Genomic DNA, 8,206 nt, shown 5'->3' with positions numbered 1-8,206 from the left:
AGGACTGTGAAGTTTTATTATTATTATGGCCTGCAATTCTGTTTTATTTAGAGATTTATATCATATAGTATTAAACTATACAGAATCTATTATCATTTTGCATTAAAAAAGGTTAATCAAACAGAAGGTAGGACAGATCACCGATATGAGTCCATTGGTACAGCAATGTTCTCCCAGTGGCAAAGTGATCAGATGAGAGAGAGCCTGAAGGGCCTGAAGAAGACCATGGATGACCTGGACCGCACCATCAATGCCTACGTCCAGAAGAGAGTCCTGGAAAAGCCGACCAACCACCGCTTATCATGGAGATGGGGACGGAGCCTCAGTCAAGGCTGTGAACGAGTGATTGAAGATGCTGAAGGCTCAGTCTGCTGCCATGCTCTTCTTCACTGTGCACCCAGAGGCCCAAAAGATCATCTGTCTGCCTGTGCCAGGTTCCACAGGACGTGGCTAACCGCCGCCTCAAGGCCAGCGAGTGCGTGCAGGAGTTGTGACCCCAACTGGATGGCAAAGGAGGTGGACAACGACATGTCTGTCTGCCCACCAAGCCACAGCCAGGAACACACAGCCTGAAGGAAGCGCTAGTGTTGGACGAGTTTGCACCGCTCAAGATGGGAGAGAACTAGGATGGAGGGGAGTATATGACCACTAACACTGAGCCTAAACAGTAACAGCTCCAGGATCTGGGTGTGAACACAGCACTGTGTGACTGAATCCTGGACTTCCTGACGGGCCACCACCAGGTGGTGAGAGTGGACAACTACACCTGTTCCCCACTGACCCTCAGCATAGGAGCGCCGCAAGGCTGCGTCTCCAGCCCTGTCTGGTATGACCCCTACCCCAAAGACTGCACAGCAACTCAGGACTCAAACACCATTGTGAAGTTTGCAGATGACATGGTGGTGGTGGGGCTGATGATCTCCAACAACGATGAGATGGCCTACAGGAAAGAGATGAGTGCCCTGGACAATGGTGCCAGTGCCAATCACCTCTCCCTGAACATCTCCCAAGACCAAGGAGATCATCGTGAACAACAGGAAGGGAGAGAGAATGGACCACTTCAAATACCTGAGAGTTAACATCCACCAGGACCTATACTGTATGGGCCAACCACACCTCCCAACAGCGCCTCTACGGAAGCTGCTGGCCGAGCACATCTGGCCAAGCACATCACGAGGTGCAGACTGGCCAACCTGCAGGAACTACAATATACCACCAGAGGTGCAGACTGGCCAACCTGCAGGAACTACAGTATACCACCAGAGGTGCAGACTGCCCAGCCTGCAGGAACTACAGTATACCACCAGAGGTGCAGACTGCCCAGCCTGCAGGAACTACAGTATACCACCAGAGGTGCAGACTGCCCAGCCTGCAGGAACTACAGTATACCACCAGAGGTGCCTCAGGAAAGCCAAGAAGATCACACAAGACACCCTGTTCTCCCCTTTACCAGCAGGGAGGAGATACAGCACCCCCAAAACATGCACCGACAGACTGAGCAATAGCTTCTTTCCTCAGGCCACGAGGGACTCAACAAATAAATAACACACACACACCCAAAACACACTCTCTCACACACACACACACACACACACACACACACACACACACACACACACACACACACACACACACACACACACACACACACAATACCTTGACTGAGTGCAATAATTCTGTTGTATTGTATTGCCATTTGCACATTGCTGCTGTACAACTTGCTGTGACTGCACCTCCTCTTCTACTGACAAGTGCTATTTTATTTCTATTCTATTGTGTTTTTAATTGTTTGCTTTATGTACTGTGCCGATCTGGCACCCCGCAATTTCAAGGCGATCCGCTACAGTACGTACTTTGTACGTATGTATTTTGGTTGTGATTATACCTGCTGTACTGTACTTGCACTGTCCTGTAATGGACCCCCCTAGCATAATGATTTCAAACGTACGTATTTGCACAAAAAATATCTTGAATCTTGAAACTAAAATAAGTCAATGGCAGATTTATTGGGAGTATGTTGGCTGTCGTGCCCCAATAAAATTAACTTTTCTGAACTTAGTTCTCACAATTGTTTTTAAGGGACTTTCCTACTGCCCACCTCCGTCACAAGCCGACATCTCCACCCTCGACTGCTGCCCACCGTCACAAGCCCACATCTCCACCCTCGACTGCTGCCCACCTCCGTCACAAGCCCACATCTCCACCCTCGACTGCTGCCCACCTCCGTCACAAGCCCACATCTCCACCCTCGACTGCTGCCCACCTCCGTCACAAGCCCACATCTCCACCCTCGACTGCTGCCCACCGTCACAAGCCCACATCTCCACCCTCGACTGCTGTCCACCTCCGTCACAAGCCCACATCTCCACCCTCGACTGCTGCCCACCACCGTCACAAGCCCAAATCTCCACCCTCGACTGCTGCCCACCACCGTCACAAGCCCACATCTCCACCCTCGACTGCTGTCCACCTCCGTCACAAGCCCACATCTCCACCCTCGACTGCTGCCCACCTCCGTCACAAGCCCACATCTCCACCCTCGACTACTGCCCACCTCCGTCACAAGCCCACATCTCCACCCTCGACTGCTGTCCACCTCCGTCACAAGCCCACATCTCCACCCTCGACTGCTGCCCACCTCCGTCACAAGCCCACATCTCCACCCTCGACTACTGCCCACCTCCGTCACAAGCCCACATCTCCACCCTCGACTGCTGCCCACCACCGTCACAAGCCCACATCTCCACCCTCGACTGCTGCCCACCTCCGTCACAAGCCCACATCTCCACCCTCGACTGCTGCCCACCTCCGTCACAAGCCCACATCTCCACCCTCGACTGCTGCCCACCACCGTCACAAGCCCACATCTCCACCCTCGACTGCTGCCCCTCACAGAAACCATTATAGGATACTTGTCTGATCAATAATACAGAGGGATTATTAGGCTATAGAACATGTTTCAACATGGCTGCAAGGAGAAAATGCTCATATCAAGACAAAAACACTACCGACAGCTTGAAGGAATTCAATGTTTATTGTTGTATAAATTGGTAAAATACATTTTACGCTTTAAAGGATAGTATATGAACACCAGGATAGATACAGTAGGCTACTTATCTATGTACAGTTTTTTTCTCTTTCTGATTTATCCCTAATTTTCTCCCCAATTGTACTTGGCCAATTTCCCCCTGCTGCTCCACCCTCTGCCAATCTGGGGAGAGTCGACTTGTAGACTAGCACCATGCTTCCTCCGACATATGCACAGTTGCCAGCCACTTCTTTTCACCGGACAGCAGGGAGCTTCACCGGCAGGACCAGGCATGTGGGAGGATCACACTATTCCCACCAGTTCCCTTCCGCCCCGAACGGGCACCCCGACCAACCAGAGGAGGCGCTAGTGCAGCGACCAGCACACATACGCTACCCCTAATCCGGCTTCCCACCCACAGACCTAGCCACTCCTGCCTGTATGGATGCCCGACCAAGCCGGAGGTAACACGGGGGTGCGAACCTGTGACCCTCGTGTTGGTAGGCAGGGAATCTACCGCTATACTACCCAGTCTATGTACAGTTTTAAAAACATGGTAAAAATCATAAACATTGACATCAGTTCATTATGAAAAAGCAATTATGGACAACTTTCACACCAAACTAAGATACTGACTTAAAGCTGCACTAGGAAATATGTTTATGTACAAAATAATCCACCCTGCAAGACAACACAGTGTCCCATCCCATCTAATGGAGATCCAGCAGATTCTCTCTATTTGTCCAAATGATGTTCTGCTGGCAGGTCTGACACTCATCACCCACAGGAAGTGATGAATCCAAACTAAAGAGTAAGGTGTGTTCACACCAACCTATTAAAGTTTTTTGCTGGCATCGAGTTTACATACAAAGTCAATGCAAACGAGCGATTAAGCGTATATTCGCCCAGGAGAAAAGTCGCTGGGCGTCCGAGCGACAGAGACAGACAAATTCGCTCGTCACCCGAGATGAAATATCCCAACCCGAGCGAAATTTCGCTGCCAACAGTCGCTTGCCGCTCAACGCTGATTGGCTGCCATAACCCCGGAGTATTTATTCATTCTTGGATCGGGGGAAAACACAGTTGTGTTGTTTGCGTTTTCATCCTGTCTTAACGTTAGAGCTGTGTGCTGCTTGTTTCTTGACAGTGAAGATCTCTCTCGTTAGCTCGCTGCACCCCGCCCACATCTATCAGAGGGAGACACAGGTGCTGCCAATTGTGCACAAATAGTCTCTCCCTCTCTCCGAGCTCTGAGTATGAACACCTCGGCCCGAGGGCGGAGTGCGCTCCCGGTTTGCTGTGTTGACGAGCGATTTAAACACAGCGACAGAGCGATTCCAAAGGGTTGAATCGAGCGACAGGGAGAAAAATAAATATCTCGGTGTGAACACAGCTTTAAATACAAACTGTCTGCTGATCAGCAGTGAGCAACACAGCTCGAGTGCAGCTTTAAAAATAATGGTATAAAATATATAGACAGTAGGCTATATAGATATAAAATATATAGACAGTATATAAAATATATAGACAGTATATAGATATAAAATATATAGACAGTATATAGATATGCATAAACTCTTAGAATGACTAAACGTTTAAAACTAAAATAAAAACCTAAAAGGATCTACTATCAAATACATTCTGTACAAAATAATGTGCATGTTTCCCTGCATTCCATCCAAATGCATGCTGGGACAAGCTCCAGCCCTGAATCTGAATATGAATAAGCAGGTATAGAAAATACACATGCAATGTTTGAATAGTAGAGATGAATGCAGGTATAGACATCTCATCTGTACAGTGTACAGGATACAGTGTGTTATGTACAGTGTACAGGCTACAGTGTGTCATGTACAGTGTACAGGATACAGTGTGTCATGTAAGTAAGAATGTGTTTAAATGTTATTCTAATCCGGGTCTCTCTTGTGTGGCTGCACACAATTCTTTTTAGGGGCCAAATGTACGTGTTCTGTCTGACATTTTACATTCAGCTGCAACTCATTTAATTATATGTAGAATGCAGCCTTCAAAGAACAAGACAACATCTGTATATGATATAATGCAGCATCAGCTCTATAATGTTACCATGGGCGGTTCACAGTTTGTCTTCAGAATAACCAGTGTCTTCAGTTCCTGTGGGAGTGGTCATTGCTGTGAATGGAGAATAAACATGAATTTAATTTTAACACATAAATGGGTGTGAACAGACCCACAACACTTTGATACTCGGTCTCCAAATACTCAGTTTGTGTTTTAAAGCTGTAAAACACTATGGTAATGCTGCATAGCTTTGTCCAAAATATAACAATAAAATACAGGAGAAAACATGAATGATCACAAAGCTGACTCGTTACCACAAGAGTTGGTGTTAAAAGTAATAAAACAGCATATTTGTGGAGGACACAGAAGTCAATAATATGTTGTGAACTGCAAGTGGGCGTAAACCTGTTCACAGGTCACATGTGACTTCTAGTACAGACGAGACATTTCAACACTCATTTGTTAAAAAGATGTGCTACAGTAAACTGTTGTATTTGATTGATCTTAACAATTAAAACTGATATTTGGTATTATACTGATATTAAACTGATATCTTCATACTTTAATAATTGTCTGGTAACTAGAGACAGAGAAGAAACAAGCTCAGTCACTGCTTGTCAGTGTGAGTGGAAACAACTCTTTCACAGTTTGTCTGAGAACTGTTGCTGTGATGTCAGAATTTAGACAGTGTTGTAACCACATTGACGCCAGAGCTCATGTGTGCACGCACAGCAGCTAGCAGGTGTCATACAGTGCACCCAGAGTGTTTGAGGAGACATTTGCATAAACAAGTCCACAATGCAATGGTTCTCGTTGACACGATATTGTTAGCAATAGATCTATCTTGACACCACCAGCTATCTCTGCTGGTGTGAACTCATTCGTGTGAGAAGCTGAGGAAGTGAGTAGTTGATATGATCGACCACACAACCTAAAACACCTACAGTATATATGGTAGAAGAGAAAAGATACAAATAATCTCATCTAAGAGATGGTCATGGACATGTCCTCCTTTATTCTAATGGGCATCACTCATGGACACAATATGGATACATATGAACAGACAAACTAAAACTCTTAAGCGATTGGCTGAAACTTATCTGACACCTTGGAAGTATTTTAATTGTCTCGTTATTAGAATGATCTGGGCAGTGACGAGCCAAAGCAAACAGCCAAAGTGACTGAGGTGATTTGAACTGCAGCCTGACTCAGGATTACATCTGTATCATCAGTAATGATGCTGTGATACAGTTTCAGTGAAGAGTTTGTGTCAGTGAGCCAGCAGGCTGAAGGTTAGAGAGGATCATTATAACTAGTTTGTGTCAGTGAGCCAGCAGGCTGAAGGTTAGAGAGGATCATTATAACTTTACCTGTGGTTGATATCATTTTCATAGTCAGAGCTCTCTGCTGGATCAGCATGCTGCCCTGTTGAGGATGATCAGATGAATATATTAACACACATCACACACACACACACACACACACACACACACACACACACACACACACACACACACACACACACACACACACACACACACACACACACACACACATCACACACACACACACACACACACACACACACACACACAAACACACCTGTGTTGTTTTAGGTACATTTAGGCATCGCTGGCTGTTCTGTATTAAATTTCATGTTTATAATTTGTGTACTCACCATTCTTGTGAATGTTTCTGAGCTCAATCGAGGAAAAGGTGATGTCACCGGATCCACCTGCAGCTCCGCCTGAAATATAGATTTTCACTGGAATTTAAATCAGTCAGTTACTCACCTTAATTCCTGTGATTCTACCATTTCAAACTGCTGCACATTAATAATAATAAAGTAAATACTCTACCATTTTCACTGTCTTCAGAGCCTTTGATAGATTCATAGATGTCAGCATCACCTACAGGTCAGTACAAATAAAACTCAAATTAATCCCTTTTATTCCATGATACCACCTCAAACCCCACACATCTTGTTCAAATAGAGAATGTTCAGTGGGATATCTAGAGATAGATGTAAGCAAAGCTATACCATTTATATAAGAGCCTTGGATTGTTTTGTAGATGTTATTATGACATTTTGGTTAATCAAGACTCAATTCAACAATTTACATACTGTTTGATTGTCTGATTTAACAATATGCAGGGTGGAATACATGTATTCAGAATACAGTATTTAGAATACAAAATCTGAGTATTCTGTTCATTCAGTTGAGTTACATTTTAAATTGCTGGTATTCTGAATACAGTTACTTTCTTTAAAAAAAATGCTTGAAGTGAATGTTTTATGTGTTTGTTTTTATTTGCTCTAAAATTCATTTGAAGCACACAAGTTGTGTAGCTACAAACTAATCCATTCAACTATTGACAAATGCTACTTATTGCTTTTAAAAGGTCTTGGCTCATGCAGACTGTGTTGCACAGTTTGATTTCACTACTGTTAACAAAATGTACTAATGTAAGTCACTTTGGATATAAGTGTCTGCTAAATGAAGTCATGTAATATGTAAATGTAAGAATTCCAAAGTATTCTGAATAGGTTACATCACTTGAGTATTCTAATGGAATACGTTACAAAATACATTTGAGGGCATACAGTATTCTGTAGTGGAATAGCTTTTAAAAGTAACCCTCCAACACTGACATGTCACAAAAAGTTCCAATCTTTGTTTTCTTTGAAGACACACTTTCTATTGATTATAAAGTGTTTGTTATAAATGTTACTGTAGTTTTAGTTGTGAAGAGCAGTCATGATTAGTTTGAAGACTGACCATGTTGAAGAGTGCCATATGCATTGTCTTGATCATCTCTCTGGTCTGTAGTGGAGGCCTGGTTGGTGCTCTGAGACTGGATGGGTCTAATAAATGGAGTAAATATAGTCAATAACATGGAAGTTATGGCTGTTCTGGTTAAGATGAGAGAATTGGTGCTGTACTTACCTGCCACAACATGGACCTGTGGAAAACACATGTGTTGTTATAGTCTTGCTTTACAAACAGTTCCTCTGTTATTCAGTGTCATGACATAAGGGAGAGTTGCTCAGTGAGTTTGAATAGTCACAGTATAATCACTCTAATATGCAGGAGAAAGTCTCACCCTTGGACTTTCTGCAGATGAGCCACAGCAGCA

At 44.4% G+C, this 8,206-nt stretch overlaps 1 long non-coding RNA gene across 1 annotated transcript; it reads right to left on the bottom strand.

The window, feature by feature from the left end:
- Positions 1–3,054: 3,054 nt before the first annotated feature.
- On the bottom strand, positions 3,055–7,930 carry LOC310777115. Its single transcript, XR_014552723.1, has 5 exons — positions 7,849–7,930; positions 6,928–6,978; positions 6,747–6,815; positions 6,439–6,493; positions 3,055–5,179 (listed from the first exon to the last, which is right to left on the bottom strand). It is a non-coding gene; the product is annotated as an uncharacterized lncRNA (long non-coding RNA).
- Between the last annotated feature and the right edge of the window lie 276 nt (positions 7,931–8,206).

The sequence above is a fragment of the Poromitra crassiceps genome (assembly GCF_964638095.1).
Source record: "Poromitra crassiceps genome assembly, chromosome: 5".
Taxonomy (NCBI): domain Eukaryota; kingdom Metazoa; phylum Chordata; class Actinopteri; order Beryciformes; family Melamphaidae; genus Poromitra; species Poromitra crassiceps.
This window is presented reverse-complemented; position numbering and strand designations above follow the sequence as displayed.